The sequence below is a fragment of the Calonectris borealis genome, chromosome 11, assembly GCF_964195595.1.
Source record: "Calonectris borealis chromosome 11, bCalBor7.hap1.2, whole genome shotgun sequence".
Classification (NCBI taxonomy): domain Eukaryota; kingdom Metazoa; phylum Chordata; class Aves; order Procellariiformes; family Procellariidae; genus Calonectris; species Calonectris borealis.
This window is the reverse complement of record NC_134322.1, coordinates 21,279,858-21,297,100: the sequence shown is the minus strand read 5'-3', so window position 1 is coordinate 21,297,100 and position 17,243 is coordinate 21,279,858. Positions and strand designations below refer to the sequence as shown.

Here is a 17,243-nt window from a genome sequence, read left to right as displayed (position 1 = left end):
TAGCTGTTCTCCTTTACCAGGCCAGGTGAGGTTTTTATTCCACCCATGTATCATAGGCTGTGTTAAAACTTTAATGGGAGAACTGTTACTGCCCAAGAACAATTCTATCCTAATTTCTGCAAGGGTTAAAGGCAGCAACATTTTTTCTGAAAATGTTTAGCATATACGTAACTGTTCCTATCTGAAATCCACATTAAGGCTCCTTATGTCTCTTGTGAGAGCACAGTCAGGCCAGCCCTTAGGAGCCTCCCAACCAAAAACTTACAGCTTGGCCGATGCATCAGTTGGTCAGTAGGCTGGTGGGGTTTTTCCCTAATTGGTTTCCCATCTTACCAGTTGTCTGGTTTGTTGCCAGAGTTGCTTGTATATTGTCTTTATTTCTCCTTCTGTATTGGCAAGATGGGAGGGCTTGCAGATTCCATTCATCTGCAGTGGTGACAAATGAAGCTTGAAAAGGACTTATAAGAAAAATGGTTTTCTTTTTCTTTCAAGTTTTCATATTTACTGTGCTCTTTTTAATGTTTTTTCTCTGTTCTTCTCCTTATCTCTGTGGTCCTTTCTCTTTGAATGTGTGCACATATACTTATAGATCTCTAATTCGTTGACGTGTCTAATGAGAACAAGAGAAGACGACAGTTCCGGTTCTCATGTCCTTGTTTTGCAAAAGCTGTGGAACTGGGGCACTTTAGTGTGCTTTCAGATTTCTGTAAGACACTGTAGAGCCCTGAAATATTAGCAGCACAAGTTAAAAAGCAATACCAATCACAAACTCTTACTCATTCTTACTAAGGAAAATGTACCATCTTGGCATGTCTTTATTCAGCAGGTTAGCAGAAGATACAAATAGTTTACAACTGTCATCGTTTTAGAGGAAAAATTCTTAGAAAACTGAAAGGTGATGTTTTGTTTGTTATCTTGTACATTGCTGCCTGGCAGAGCAACTTTATGCATCCAGCCTTTGTCAAAACAGCACTAACTGTAAATCTAGCGGGGATAATGGTAGCTGAGGAAATAGGTTCTCATAATTGTTGCTGTATTCAAATTACTATTATTTAGCTGATAAAAGTGACAATCAGTGGCCCTGGAACAGGAATAACAATGCTGTGCGATAGATTTGTCTGCTGGCACAGGAAGATCTTAATAGGCTGAATATCAAGAGGTTTGTGTAGTTCGAGAAAGTGCCGGGTGAGCCGTGCGGGAGGAGGCCTGGGAAGAGCCAGGGGTTGCTGTTTTGGGCAGATCTCCTTCCTGCTGGAGATGCTCCAGAGTGGCCTAGGTGGAAACTGATTGAGGATGCCACGTGAACAGATTCTCTCTGTCTCTGAGAACAGCTGGAGGATGTTGCATGGGAGGTGCTCTTGGCTCGGATTTAAATGGGAGGGTTTTCTCTCAGCTTGAGAACACATTTTTTCCGCTTGACTCACTGAGTGAAATCTAAATGAGTGACAAAATTTCTAAAAGTTATGTTGAATTGGTTAGAATAATAAAAAGTGCATTTATCATCAGGAAGGAAGAGCAAAATAAGGGGAAAGATTCAATGACGAGGAAGTCGCCGCCTTTTCAAGAACAATGGAAGGTTGTAGGCAGCTGAACACACCTCTGTTCAACAGCCTCCCTAGTTCTCCAGCCACACAGTAATTTACCATCGAAGAGCATTTTTCTGAAACTATTATCAACCTCCTCTCCCACATGCAGTACCCACACACATTTCTGTAGGGACGCTTTCCGTTGAAAAGACATTGCACTACGAACGTGTTTGCATAGGTTAACTTGTCATATAGAATGCAGGCCTATGTGTGCATGAAAGGAAACTGCCCACTAATTCCTGCAGAACCCATTTTTTTCCCAGGAACAACACCAGCCTTTGTTTCTTCTCTTTGGCTTGGCACGTAGAGCAAGGAAGGAACATAAAATACTGGCACTGAAGCAGAGTCTGGTGTGATTGATGTATACTGTAGATAAAGCTAGGTACCTGCAGGAGATAGGGAGGGGCTATTGGCTTAAATGTATTTTTAAGATAATAACAATTAAAATATTCCTTTAATGATTTTACATTTCTGTACTGCATTTCCTTTGTGCGTTCCTGAACAGTTTGCCAAATTTCAACTCCTGTATCAATTAATTTGTACTTACAGTTTGAAAAAGCGTTGGGAGCAGAGGCACGGTGTTCTGTGTGCTTCTTGTCCAGAACAGGCCGGCTGCCTTCCCCATCAGTGCTGCAGCAATTGCAGAATTATATCTCTAAACCAGGGAAGAGATAGAGTAACATTTTAACCTCAATTACATATGAACGAAAGAAAGATTCAAAACCCAAGATTTTTAGCTCTATCTCAAAAGTAGCTAAAGATATTAAATTCAGGATGTGTTTGGGTTTTGGGAGTTAAGAAAAGACTTTGTTCTTCCCCTGAGATCCGACTTGCTAGTTTTTCAGGTCCAACCAGGCTTTTTCAGTTGAGGTTTAAATGTCTGAAGGTGATGATTCAAAATGGAAACATTGGCAGGATAAGCAACAGTAGCATAAACAGATTTATTAAATGTCCCTATACACAATTCTTTCCAAAGGGCAATTCTGATTTTTCACTAGCTTGCATTAGTCTCCATTTTCGCTTACACTTACCTATGAAATCTGTCCTATCACAGGTATGTTAAAAATATTGTCCTTGTCAGTTCATCTGATAAAAGGAGACTGATGCTTGTGTTTGTTAAATTCATGCTGGTTTGATGGCTGTCCCTGGAAACTTCAAATAAGCAGGACAGGCAAAATGGAAAAATCATCTCATGAATTTATAAAGCTCCAAACCAGTACTGCTCTTCATTTTGAACAGGCTCCTGTATTTTACATCAAAACAACTCTGCTGCTGGGTATCAGATCTTCTAGCTCTTTTTGTGATGGGATGGTAGATTGCTTATTGTGGGGGCAGTGAATTTTCAGTGACAGGGAGATAAGAGGCTTTGCTTATGGTGAGGTCTCCAATTTTCATTCATTCAATATTCGTAACAAACTCACCCTCCCTTAATTTTCATCACATGAAACTAGTGTATTTTACTTTGTCATTTCATTTATCAGCTGTTCCATTGGTGATAATTAGATTATATTTTTCATGCTGGGTCCTTTCATTCTTCTCTAGCCTGTTATTTGATGTGCTCTTGGCAAGAAACACATTCCCATTCTTTTAAAAAAAAAAAAAAGGACATGTCTCAGATCCTGCTAATTAAGAGAACGATCAACTTCTAGGGTTGAAAAAGATAATCAACACGCTTGAACCTGCTGCAAGCAAGAATCATTTTGTATGAATAACTTTCTTATTGAGTTGGAAGAGATTACATATGTAGTTGCTATAAAAAGATTTTCTTTTTTTAAGTGCTGTCCAGATACTCAAGAGTTATAGCCTACAATACTGGTGCTATTTTTTGGCTACAACCTGTAAATCAAAGTTGTCACATTAGCTCCATATTCTCCCTATTAGGAAATGGCATATAGGCAGTTAGGTAAATATCATACTTCTGGCCTGTCTGTTAATATTAAGAGCAGAGTGAGGGAATGAGAGAACAGAAAGCAGCCACATCTAAAAATATACCTGAGAAACAGAACAAAGATAGCAGTGCTGCACTCGGTGTTAAGAGAGGATGTCTTCACTTCTTACAGTGCAGCCATTTCCTTAATGCAGTCACTTAGGTATGTGTTTGAAACGCTGGAAGCTGCTAGTGTTTTGTCGAGCGCAGGTAGTCCCACTGTTCCCAGGTTCTGGCCAGAGTCAGATTCCCCCCGTACACTACAGCATCCACCTTATACGATGGGTTGCTTCAGCAGCATCTCTTATCTCGCCTTTTAACACAAAATAATAGGAATAATGGAGGCTTCTCAGATTCAAAGCATTTCTTATTAATTTATCCACAATGCAACTTTTTCTTTCAAACATGAATTTCCTTAACTCTCTTCAGTATAACTCTCTGAAAATGCTTTCAGAAACAATTGCTGATGATGCATCGTCTTTCTTCTTTTGTTCTTAAAAGCAGGATTTTTTTTCAGCCCAATCATCACGATCTTAAATATGAACATTAGCATATATATATTTTAAGCAAAAATGCCTCATAGGTGAATAGGTAGGGGTTTTAATAGACTTCTAAATAATTCCAAAAATACCTGGCTTGTTTTCTCTTTCAGCTGTGTCTTACATGTCATTATTTATATAAGTTAACCTATTTTTTGGCTAAAACTTTTATTTTTATTCATTACTTTCCATTTCCGGTAATAAAAATTCTGTGTATTCTCCAGAGAAAAACTGCTAGTTACAGTTTAAATTGCACTGTTGTGGTGATGCTTTGTGATTTGCATTACAGTGGCATTCCAAAGATATTTAATGAAATTCAGACTTTTCCTACTGAAGGAGTATGTTAAGCAGTGTGCAAACATAATTGGGATTGTTCCTTTTTCAATACTAGATAAGAAGGTGTGAGGACAAATAAAGTACAAAATGAAAAGAATCCCTATTCCAGATTCTTTAGATTCTTGCCTCCCAACCCAGATTTTTTTAAGAACACTGCAAGTATGCTACTGAGATGCATGATGTTTTTCTTCTTTATGCCCCTACCCAAGATCTTACAATTACTGATTAGTTATGTTTCTCATTGCACTGTGTCTTTACCAACAACTTCTCTGGTGTACTGCTGTTTTTACAAACATCTTTTCCAGGTTAAAATATTCCAAATTTTTTGCAGTAGATTTCTTGAGTTAGTAACTAGAAATAAAAGTCGCAGGAGCTACCACTTGATAAAAAGCAGTGACAAATTGTTTTCTCCTGATCAGTGGAGCACTAACTAGCTGTATAACCAGTCAGAGGGATTGAATCTGTCTAAAAAATTCATATTCTCAGGGAAAGGACTGCTGAAAATAGAATTGGGGAAGACAACTTTCTCTTGTGTGTACTGACTTCCTCTTTCAGATTTGTTTTTTGCTGCAAATACAATTCAGGTACATAACAATCTAAAAATGTATTTCATTACAAGCAGAAGAAGGGATTTGTTAGCAGTTTTGCCTTCCAAACATTTCAGACTTCTTGAGCACTCTCTCTGCCATCCTCTTTTGTAATAGTTTCAGAGTATAAATATTGGCAGTCAAATCCGTATTATTTGACTTTTGACATAGCACTGTTTGGTTTCAACATCCATGTAAAGCTTACTTAGGAAGAAACACAAACCCACAAATTTAAAGATAGCATACCGTGAGAATTAAACATGTATTACTACAATAATGCGTATCTGATCATTTTGGGGTTTACTTTATTACACCAGTGTTGTGTATTTAAGTTTAGGGCTTAAACTGAGCGAATTCACAGGTATTAAGGGGACATTAAATTAATCAAAATTTATGCGTTTGCCTTTTTAATGGAAAAGACATTTCTTCTGCAGCTAAAGAAAGATAGCACCAAGCTCATTAAAGAAAAAATAATCCTTGCCTAACTCGTATGACTGTGTGTCACTGATTTTCAAGACTTTAACTGATAATATCTATTAAGCTTGATTTCAGTGATGGATACAAAAATTAAACTTGAATATCTGAGTGGTAGTCACGTACTTGAGTCTTGTATCAGGCAGTATTTGGTTAATTATCTAAGTATCACTGCAAAGAGAGCAGACTCCAGCTGGCTGTAATTAGGGCTGAATTGTTCCATGCCTTCAAGACAATTTTTACATTCATGGGATCTACAGCTTTCTGTTGTCCTCATTTCCTGTAACATAAAAGTATTTGTATCTCAAAGAATTAAAGGGGGACAAATAGTGGGAGAGGCGGTACAGGTAACTCTTACTAATATCATTAGAGGTCTGACTGAGACATATGCATTGCAAGTCTCAAAAAAAAACAGAATAAACACAGAAAAAAAGAAAAACCAAACCCAAAAAGCCCCGCACCACACACCAGGAGTCCTAGCCAAAAAGTGTTATTTCAGTTGATTAGAAGAAAAGGTGGATCTTTAGAAAGCACAGAGGGTTCTATAAAATCTGAAATCTGTGCTCTGTAAATCTTGGTCTTAATGAGAGACCACCAGCCTGTGTAAGAAGAAACTTGGATAGCAAATCAGGAGTGCACGTGACATAAAACAATCCATGAAGATTCAGTAATTTAGTAGCCATGGGATACAGCACTAAAAGTGCAATATATCACATCCAATTTGTTGAAGTCAGTCTCCCTTTTTTTGCCCTTAGGCTGCTGAATTACTAGCACTGCAGTAGTGGCATTTGCTTTTATGGATGTCCTAGCTTCAGAAAACACTCCTCACCTTACTTTCTCTCTTCAGTACTCAGGTCATCATGATCTGTGCAGCCTCTGTTGTTATCAGCCTTTATTTCAACTCACGATCAAGACTAGCAGGTTTTCAAAGTATTACTCTCTTTGGGGAAGAAATAGCCTTTTGTTTAATTTGCATGTAAAATTACGCATTGGTATTTAAGTGGTACCCAAGTGGAAGGTATATGCCAGGAACTGTGCAAAAAAAAAAAGGGGAGGGGAGGAGGCAATTAACGTGATTAAGAGCATTTGCAAATAGATAATACCAGTGCATAGCCCCATGTGAAGTACACTAGTCTGTATCTTGAGAACAGGTGAAACAAGGTCATATCTTTTGTGACTTACCCAAGCTACTCACAGTTCCCAAGGAAAACATTTGGCCCTAGGGAATCTGTTGGACAGAAGAATGGTGCTAATGTGGCCCTTGCCGCAGAGGTGGTGACAGACTGCTCCAGGAATTTTAAATGACTGAAGTATTCTTCTGAAGGTATACTTGAGCAGAATGGAAAGTTTTTATGCAACACAGTACATCAATGTGAGCCCAAGAGCTTCAGAACAGTATCTGTCTTGCCATGATACCTACATAAAACTTGCTGCTGTTCATCTGCTGAAATCTCTACTGACCGCTACTTCTTGGGGTGCGGAGGGTAATAGAGCTACAACAGCTACCTCGCTGCTGCTCCTAGCCATGCAGTGTTGTCCCCTCTGTGGCTGAATGTTTGGTGCTTATTGCTTATCTTCATGAGCCCATTCAACTTGCTGACCTGGCAGAAAATGACTCTTCCTCCCCATCCACAGGTTGATTTGCTGCAGTTTGAAAGCTGAGTTGGTTCAGAGGTGTCGGCACAACAGCAGAGCCAGTACAAGAGAAGCGGTGAGGGTACATCAAGGTGAGCGCCTTCAACTAATTTTAGTTTACAAATGTCTTATAAGCATAAGGGCCTAAAGGAAGTTAACAAAAACAATAGCTGATAGAGAAAGATGTACAAGTTAAATTCCTTCTTCTTTGTTAAATGCAAATTAAATATTTTCATAGGTAGTAAGTTGCATGTGTCTTTTACTGATTACCTTCATATCTGTCTGCATTTTCTTTTCATATTTAGATCTGTTCAGACAGGCATCTCCAGCAGTGGCTGTGCAGATATCTCTGAGCTGCATTTAGAAAATGTTTTTGCAATGTGGTCATATTAAGTGTTACTACTCAACTTTCTGCATGTGAGCAATCATTCTTCAGTGCTGTGGCATTGTTCACTAGACAAACATAGGTAATTAGTGCATAAGAGCACTTTTAGTGTTGCAAGTCGGAAGTGTAGAATATACACACAGGAAAATAAATTTTATTTTGTGTGCTGAAATAAACTTTTTCAATTTTACTTTGCGTACCTGATTACATTTTAATAGAGAATTAATATACATTTTGCTATTTAGACAAGAATCTTTACTTACTGAACTCCTGCTGTGGCAGTTTATATTCTCTGTGCATAGAATTTAGAATCACAGATTCTGTTTATTGACTGAAAGTAAGTCTCTTAATCCTCAGTATCTAGATAATTTCCTTGAAACTTTACTGTGACGACTACAGAAAAACAGCTGAACAGGTATGTAACTGATATCCAAAATCTGTATGTACATAACTGTTTCAGCTCTAGCCATACACTAGTGAATCACTTATACGTGGTTTGATGTTAGTTAAGTCAGTCTAGTAACTATCTGCGAGCAAAGGGAATTGATGAACTGTTCTACCCCCGTTCCCACAGGCCAACCCTTCTCCTTCCCTTTAGCCTGGTCTAGCACGTAGCCAAAGGAAAGGGAGGCGTGGGGGGGAGTAATTCAATTCTTTCTCTCCCCACATAAGCTCTCTTTCTTCAGTTTTGGTTTCCAGCAGGGGAATTTGTTGTGGGGTCCCAAAAGCACCAATACTGGAGGCACAGCTGAGCAGTGGCTTATAACATTAAAGACACAAACTTTGGGACTATGACAGGTTTCACTGTGTTTACAGACCACATAGCCACGGTCTTCATTTAGCATGTTTATATTTCAGTGGTTTTCAGCAATCTAAAGATGATAAGTTTCCCAAGCACATTAAAAGAGAATTCAGTTATCATGACAAAATGTTAAAGGTACAACTTGCAACAAAATCCAGGAGCTCTTCAAAACTTCCTCAACTCTACATTGTGGTTCATGAGGTGGTTAATCCTACAGTCACCTTGCATTCCCAACTGCCTCACTTCATGCAGAAGTTTAAGCATGTATCTTGCAGTTCATGTTACAAAGATCTATGTAACTTCCAGCATGAGGGATCATGTTTCATAATTGTTCAGAGTTGATCACTGACTGCAATAACTGCTAACCCTCTTTCTGCAGCGGTGTGCCACAGAAGAAATGGCTTTCGTGTTGAAACGTGATTGGAGTACACTGTAATGTTTAATGTATCATTTTAACGGTACTCTCAAAAAGCCTAGTATCTTGGTATGTTATTATCTCAGACTCTGCGGTTGTTGTTTCTTATTTAAATGTCCTATCTCACTTGAGATTTAATGTAATTAGAACCAGCCTGTGGAAAAATCTTTTTCTATTATGTCTTAGCTATTTTTCCAGTCAAGATGGTAAAGCAAATCAAACAGGATATAATGAAAATGATAAAACCATTTGCAAGAGGCAGTTTTCCTGAGGGAAGTAAAAGGCAGCATCACTTTTCATTTTGCTTTGTATTTCTAAACATGGTATGTGCCTGGAATAACTCCACTGAGACTTGTCCGATACACCTGAGAGCAGTGTCAGGTACATCTGACAGCAATCTGACTTGACTGATACAAGTCCCATAGCAATAAGCCTCTTCGGCTATTAATGTTGCTTTTCCATCCTGTGCAGCCAACACTGGGTCTACTTGCCAACTAAGGTGTGTGTGAAGAAGTTGGCTCTACACTAATAAGCATCTCCTTAGATTATTTTTTTTCCTCATAGCTATAGCATCTTGAGTGGGGATGTATATCCAGAGTGTAGTATCTGAAAAGATACTGCAAAGATATACATACTCAAAGCTATAGTGTAACATGTGTTTCTCAGACAAGAAGTGATGTTCCTGGTACAAAAGGGTAGGTAAAAGAATGTCAGAGGCAGACAGTCAGTTATCTTGGTCTGGCTTGGAGGCAGGATCACAGCAAGGCAGGAGGTCTAAGCTGGTCCCTCGCTGCTGTCTCTACTTGTGTGATTTCTGAGGAGTTCAGATGTTATTACTCTACATCTTTTAGCTCTTATATTAGGTTTATAATTTTATGTCAAAGCTATTTTGCAGTATCTTTTCTCTTTTGTGAACAGGCTTTTGTATTGTCAGTGTGTATTACAGTAATCTATATTAATTCAGAGTAGTATTGATAAACTTTAAGTCAGAGAGGCTTAATCAAGAGGCTGCATGCCATAGAATATAGTTAGAAATGCAGTGCCTTCAAGGGGCGATGGCAGGATTTTCAGTCTTGCTATTTTAGCTCACAACAGCTGCGTATGGATGGATCGAGTTTCCGAGTTGCACAATGCCTTGCCATTGCAAAGCAGCCATGTTTATCTGATGCTGTGACGTTAGGTTCATCTTGACAATGGGGTTTTGAAAATGCAGAGTACAGCCAACTAAATCTGTCTTCATACAAATGTCAGAAGCAACAGATCAATCTTGTTTTTCAAAAGCTAATGACATAGAAATTCAAATAATCAAAATTCAAATTCAAGTAATTCAAAGGAACAAAAAATCATTAGTTTAGTACCTGCAAACTATTTTAACACTTCAGATGCAATTTAAAAAAAAAAAATCTACCTGAAAAAATTGTAAAGTTTGTAAGTTTCTGGTTTTAGACAGCAACAATTAGTTGCTGTGTAATTTATAGAGCACTTGTGCACAAGTTTCTTTGAGCTCTTCAGAACTGAGGAAACAGTAATTTCTTCCTCCCCCCTTCCCCCATTCCTTTTTTTTAAAGAAATTATTAAATGCTTAGAGTACAAATGCTGCATATGAATATTTATAAGAACTTTTATAACATTTAGCAAGGCAATGCTTCATGGCTGTCTCTTTCTGAATGCACATAATAACGTACCCATAATTTCTTTGACGCTGCACTTGCTCTTTATTAATTTGATCGCACATTGACAGGAGCTGTAGGCTCCTCGGGGCTGTAGGCCTGCGGTTGTTGGTGATGACAAAATGCAGAGATTATTGCTGTGTTCCCTACCTTTTTGTTAAAACGCTTGTGTTTAACATTTAATAAGAGTACGTTTTTCATGCATCGTTTACATTTAAGTTGCAGAAAATTGCTAGGTAGAAGTCTGTTACCTGTACTGGATAATACCTGATTCCCTGCGTTTATACTTTGGTCCTGGAAAAAACAAAGTATCTTCCGCTTGAAATACTAACACTGTAGAACAATTGAATGGCCCTGGAGCACACTCTGCAAACCGCTTGGAGGATCCTCCTGTTACTGCAAAAAATGTTTTAGTCTCCACTACTTCCTCCGCGTGTTGCCTCTCGGTAATAGTGCATCCTGTGAATACCTAGTAGTGTATATAATGCCTCAAAGTGTAATGCACCCGTTTCTAAAAAGCAAATGGAAACTAGTAGCTGTTAATAGCAGTATTTATCCCCTTGACATCCTTAAAGAATTTTGATCAGAATAAGCACATCAGCAGTCCAAGGAGAGGAGAAAGAAGAAAGACTTTAGAAATAGGCAGAAGGGAGGGAGGAATAGAGTTTGTTGATTTATCAAAGCTGAAGATAAGTTTAGACTGGGTTTGGAAGTTCCTTACTCATAAAGTTATATATTATGACCTCTCCCCACCTCTTCTTTAAAATAAATAAATTGCCATAAATTGTATGTGCACGTGTCCACAAAGTTACTATATTAATTGAAGATACACAGTGCTTATTTAAAAGCTGGATTGTATTTTCTGTGTTGGAAGTTATTTATTGGAACTTTGTAAACGATGTGTAGGTTTCTATGCTTGGTATTTCGGAAAATACTACACAAAAAAGAACCTCCTTTAACCAGCCAAAGTGCTACAGCAAACAGCCGTCGCTGCTTACATTCACCATGGCCTAAAATTTTGCTTTGAACAGTTCAAATGGTGTGGTGGTGAAATGTTCCAAATGGTAGTGTTGGTACTGCGAAGGCAACGGTGGGAATCGTTCCTAAAACCATTGCTGTGAGCAAAGCCGTATGATCTCACATGGAGTCAGCTACAATAGGTATCCAGAAGCGTCTAGGTGGGTTTTAGTATGTCATTGCCAGCTGTACTCTGATAGGCTGGTTTCTATAGAGATATGTTTAAACATTCAGTGGGTTTACATCTTTCTCTGGGATAAGCTGGCTGTTGAAATTAATATTTCCTATACTATACTAGTATAGTTTTTTCTTTTTTTTATCAACTCCTCAATTTTAATTCCTGTCCTATCTGGTCACACTTATTTTAGCTTTCTGCCTGTGATGTGTGTATCTTATGTAGATCTCAAGCTGAAGATCTCAGAAATACACCAACATATTTCATACTTCTGAATTTCTAAATTTTGTGTCTGTGTTTATAAATATGTATAACATATACTTCTCTGCTACTACAATATACAAACTATACAGGTGTATTTCTAAGGAAGGCACTATTTATGTGACTTTGACCCCTAAACTACTACTATGCTTAACTTTCAGATAGTAATTTCAATCTTTCCCAAATGTTTTGGGCACAGCGATTTTTAGAATCACTTTCATGATTAGAAAAGGAGAACTGAAAGAGACAATATCAACAAGCAGTTTATGTTTCAACTGAAGTTGTATACTTGCAGCATTACATTTATCCTCATATATTACAATAATAATATTGAAGGAAAATAATACTCTCAGTTGTGCTTTAGTTCTATCTGCAAAACTTTTAAGCCAGCCACCTGATGTGGACCTTTGAACATGTAAGGCTCTCAACTTGGTTACCGCTGTAAGAAAAGCATGTGCTCACCTGAGATCTGTCTGAGTATGTTTAGCAGTAGTAGTAATGCCGAATCTTGGTATAACAATCCAATGTTTGCATCTACAAGAAAACAAAGGTATTGTCCATATTGTTGTGGGTTGACTGACCAAATCCATTCAAACAGCTTAAAAAAATTACAATCCTTGGACAATAATAACTACAAAAGTTTTTGAATCACATTCTTCATAGGGAAGACTGAAATTGGACTTTTAAGAAAAATTAGTTTGACAGCATTTCCTAATTCCTTTCTTTACGCTTTAGAGTGTAAAAATAAAGTGTGCACCAGGAAATGAACAGGCATACCAAGCAGTAAGATTCCAGAGATCTTTTGAGGCTTTCGTTTGTCTGTGGATCCTGGCATATTAAAGGTTCACAGAGATTTGAGGCAGAATTTATTTTATTACTTTTACATAGCCTCAAACTACTTCTTCCATCACACCCTATAAAATAAAAACCCTCACTCAAGTAGTGAACTTGCTGCTAGAGCTTCATATCTTGCTTAAAACTACTTACTACAGAACGGCTCCATTGCTGAAAGGGAGTGCACTTGCAGTATGAGGAATTTGCTTTTTTCTTTCTGTAGCTCAGCGCTGCAGACATTAAAGATGAGTTGCCTAATTTCAGCAAGCAGCCAACTCATTATCTCTGTGAAGTCTCTCTTCTCCTCTTTTCCTTTCCAGTTCTTATTTCTCCAAGTTTTAGCATGTAATTAAAAGAGTACAGTGGCTGAAGAGTGAAAACTGAATTTTTCCAAATGCTGTTACTTGTAAAATGTAATACATCGCCCACACATCCCAAGGCAGTGATTGAAGATCTTGTCTAATTTGTCTTACTTGAGATTTAAGCGAAATCATCTGCTGAGTGTTTTGGACTATCTGTGTGCATTATGATTCATCCAGGCTTCTCTGAAAAGAAAAATGTGAAAATAAGACATGGTTAATATACCAGTCTTTTATGTCTAGAGAACAAATTTAACACAGGACTTTAGAGATATAGGCCTACAGTCTATCTTCTGACTACACAATGCTAATTAGCATTATGAAACCGTCCTTTTGTTAATCATGTTGAATTATATCAGACTTGGAAGAATTCTCAGCTGGAACAGAAGTACAGTATGTTGGTACTGAATTGCGCTTGGCAAAACGCAGCGGGGTTGGCAGCAGAATAGCAGTCAACTGGAGCAAAGCAGAAGCACCACTAAAATGGTGCGAGTGTAGCTGGCTGTGCACCTGCTTCCTGACACCAGCCGAGAGAAACTCAGAGTACAGAGCGGGTCGGCTGTATCGCAGTGGTGTCTGCTGAACACGGCCGTGTTTTATAAGGCAGTACCTTGCTTTGGCAGAACTGGAGGTGAACGTACATGAGAGGTTATATGAAGCTGCTTTTTATAAGCAGTGTATTCTGAGAAATGCTGTTAGCTTTTTTGTGTCTTTCCACTTTTCTCTTTAGTCTTCTTGTCCCTGCAATACCATATGAAAGTAAGGAAATTATTTTGCTCTCTACAGAAAAAAGGAGAAAAAAATACTTTCATGTAGCAAAAATTTTTGTATTAATATGTATTGAGAAACCTGCACAGTGCAGAGCAAATCTGCTTCAGTTTCTCAGTATACTTGTATGAAGCAACACAGGGGCCAAGTGCTACAGCTGCATACAGACGTGATAAGCAGCTGATAAATATTCTATTATTGAATTTCATAATTTTTTTTTATATATACTACATTCTGGCATCCAAACATAGTTCTGCTGCCTTTATTGAGTTTGACATATTGCAATTTCTATCAAAATTAAGGCTTGGAGATCACTGTTAACATACTTGGTTTCAACAAAAGGCTTTTTGAAACAGCTGACTTAAAAAAGCTGGCACTTTTGTAAGTGATTGTTATACAAGAAATTATTTGAGTTAGGGGGTACTTAAAACAGCCATAGAAGGTGAAGTTAGTAGTGATTAATTTTCTGCTTATGCCAAAAAATACTTCTATAAATCTCTGTGGAAATCCGAAAAATTAAACCTTGAATCTTTATGCAAATTGCTCAAACTGTTTTTTCTGTTGAATAACTGCCTGATACTGTTGGAAACCAAAAGGTTTGCTTTTTAAAATACCTTTAAAATAACACACAAATTCACTGCATTTGCAAAACCACGTTGTCTCTTCCTCATGCCTCTGTATGTCTTCTTTCCAGATGCTGAATTTTAGTGAGCTATGAATAGGTATCTTCATTAACAAGTACACAAAAGGCTAAATTAACTTTTAAATATAATATGTTTTAATTTAATTTCATATTTTGCTATATTATTATTAAGAAACTAAAATGATAAAAATGCAGTATATATTATGTGGTTTAGACCTGGCTATAGGTGATAGGTCTGAAACTGATTGTAAGTAGGGGGTTGTTACCAAGTTGCACAGGATACTATGTGTTAATCTTTGCCCTAAAATTAGTCAAGGTTTTTTAATGAGTAGTCTGAAAGAAAATGTAAATAGGGAGAGCAGGAAATTTGAAAGCAGAGATATTCACTGATTACATCGAAAAAAGGCTTGAGCAAATAATTTGTATTTATTATGTGCAATTGTAAACTGGGAATGAAGGGTTTAGACCAGGCTTGCCTGACTCCACTGAGAGAAGCGAAGATCCTCAGAAGCTTGTGGAAGTCATGACCACCCCATTATCATGAGTTCTGGATAACAGTCTGGCCTTAAAAGCATGGTGCCTGGACTCCACATGCGGAGGAATCTATTTCAAGAGTAGGAAGGGTTTGTTTCCATTGTGTTTGGTATGAAGCTCCAGGAACTCTGTGTTGTCTTTTGGAGAGCAACAGTCCAAGGGTGCTAATACCAATTCGCAAAAGTCATTAGTGATTAAAGGTTTGAGCAGCTTGTTTTACAAAGAAGACTGGAGAGTTCAATTTGCTCATTTTTTTATTAAAAAAAGACAAAGTAGAATCATAGAATCAATAGTACTTCTTAAGTATGAGGGCAAAAGATATTAGTAACACTGTGTTGCATAGCTGTTGCAGTTACCATCGCAATTCACCATTTGACTAACAGTTGGGATCCCATATACTGTTTATATAACTAAAACATATGCTACCATGTGTTATTAAGCCAAGTTTGAGCCCATAACCTTGAAATCTGCCGTACGGATTTTTTTCTGTATAAATTGCAAGATTAAGTACTACAGAGAGCATGTAGTCTCTTCTATGGAGCATGCTTGGGAGACCTGGCATACACATCACCTTCTTGTGCACAGTGTTGATGAAGCAGTACTGCGGAAGCATGATCTAGATTCCTGAGCAATTTTCCTCATTCGACGGCGTATTTATATTGTCTCCTGACCTGTCTATAGAGACTGAGCCCAGGACTCAACAGGGAGCAGTGGGAAGAGTATTGCTACTACCTTGCAACTTGATGCTGCTTATATGGGCGCGGGAGTAGGTCTTGGTCTCTCAGTTTCTCTTAGACCGGTTCTTAGTATCGTTAACAGTTTAGTTCAAAATGGCATAGTGTTGCATATGGCAGGAATAAAACCTCCCTCAAGACCCTCCAAGAGGGCAGGTACTAGCAGCCTTTCATATTTTACTTGGGTTGGCAGTGACAAAACATAATTGCCCTGGGCTTAGTGTGGTTCCTGTGAAATCCATTCCCTGCATAATGGTGGACTTGTAGCAATCCTGTGTGTTAATGAAGTATACTGTCAGAAAAACCTTGTTTGAAAGGTAAAGAATTCAGATGAGCGTGATTCTGCTTTTACCTTCAGATCCCTGTAGATTAGTATTCAATTATCTTAGCGGTACAAGACTAGAAAATTCACATTGTGTTTTTTCTGGATAGAAAAAGCTTTGCATTTTTAGGCTTCTGTCAAGTACAATCAGCAAAAATTGTTTGGCAATCAGCTCCTTTAGGAAAACATTTATATCTGGAAAGATCAACTAAGGAAAGAATTTAAGAGTACCATTTCTGAAAACAAATGTTCGTGTTGATTTTCTTTCTCTTTCCTTTGCTAGAGCTTGTTTATAGTGCTTCAGTTTTGTTGTTTCATACTGTGTCCTGATCCATGAATGAGCACTGGCTAGGTTTCAAACTAGTTATTTTCAAGTATGATCAGCAGCCTCTTAATTAGTATCTGAGCGCTCTGACAGCATGGCTGTCATAGGTGGAAGGAACAGCTTCGTGGGCACCCTGGGCTCGCAGGAACGCTCGGAGTAGAAGGGGCTGTGGGAGTGGTGGGGGGGAGTGCCAGGCTGGACTCTGGGTGCTGTTGCTCTTTGTGATAAGCCACCTCTGGTTTTAAGTGGCTGGATGCAGCTGGATGCTCCTGCTGCCCACAAAGCAGATTGGTTCTTAGGGTAGGTTTTGCCTGCATGAAGTCAGCTTTCTCAGAAGCAGTTAGCGATTCCTTCTTTCCCTTGTCTTACAGTATTGGGGTAAAGATTAGAGTGGTTTACATACTTGATAGGTTTAAACATCTATCTTTGAAAATTCAGGGTGTTTCTCCTCTCATTAAGTAAATTGAGCAAATCCCTTAGCTGCAAAAAACAGTCATTGAATGTAAAGATAAAAACCAATACAGAATTTCTATTGCATTTCCTTTCTGATTCTGTCCTTGATTACATTTAATGATGCCTTCACTGCATAGCTCCCCCATGTATGGATTATTTTTAAGTATGGAATCAGATTTTATGGACTAAAATAAATTACTTTTGGGTTTGGGTTTTTTTTTCCCCCGTACATCCTGTCTTTTTTGATAGCCAAAAACCATGATTACTGACTGTTAGATGTCCTGTGTTGTGCTGTTAGTCCTTTTCTGTCACCATGGAGGGATACAGCTGCATCACGGGGCCCCTCCCAAGGTGCCTGGAACCCTGGTGTGTTGTGGACTTCAAGATTTTCCAGGGGCTGTGATATTGCTCACTTGATAATCAGGCTAAAGAGCGTGAAAACTACTGGGTTCTTCTCAGTGG

At 38.2% G+C, this 17,243-nt stretch overlaps 1 protein-coding gene across 17 annotated transcripts in view; it reads left to right on the top strand.

Annotated features, from left to right (window-relative positions):
* PEAK1 (pseudopodium enriched atypical kinase 1) overlaps positions 1-17,243 on the top strand; it is a 124,357-nt gene that overhangs the window by 54,962 nt on the left and 52,152 nt on the right. For 14 of the 17 annotated variants that reach the window (XM_075160437.1, XM_075160446.1, XM_075160448.1 and 11 more), the window contains one exon: positions 7,085-7,176. The gene's annotated coding sequence lies outside the window, so the exon portion shown is untranslated. Of the gene's footprint in view, positions 1-6,636; positions 6,774-7,084; positions 7,177-7,219; positions 7,552-7,833; positions 7,885-17,243 lie in introns of those variants that run through there. The other 3 variants (XM_075160442.1, XM_075160449.1, XM_075160450.1) reach the window with 3 other exon arrangements.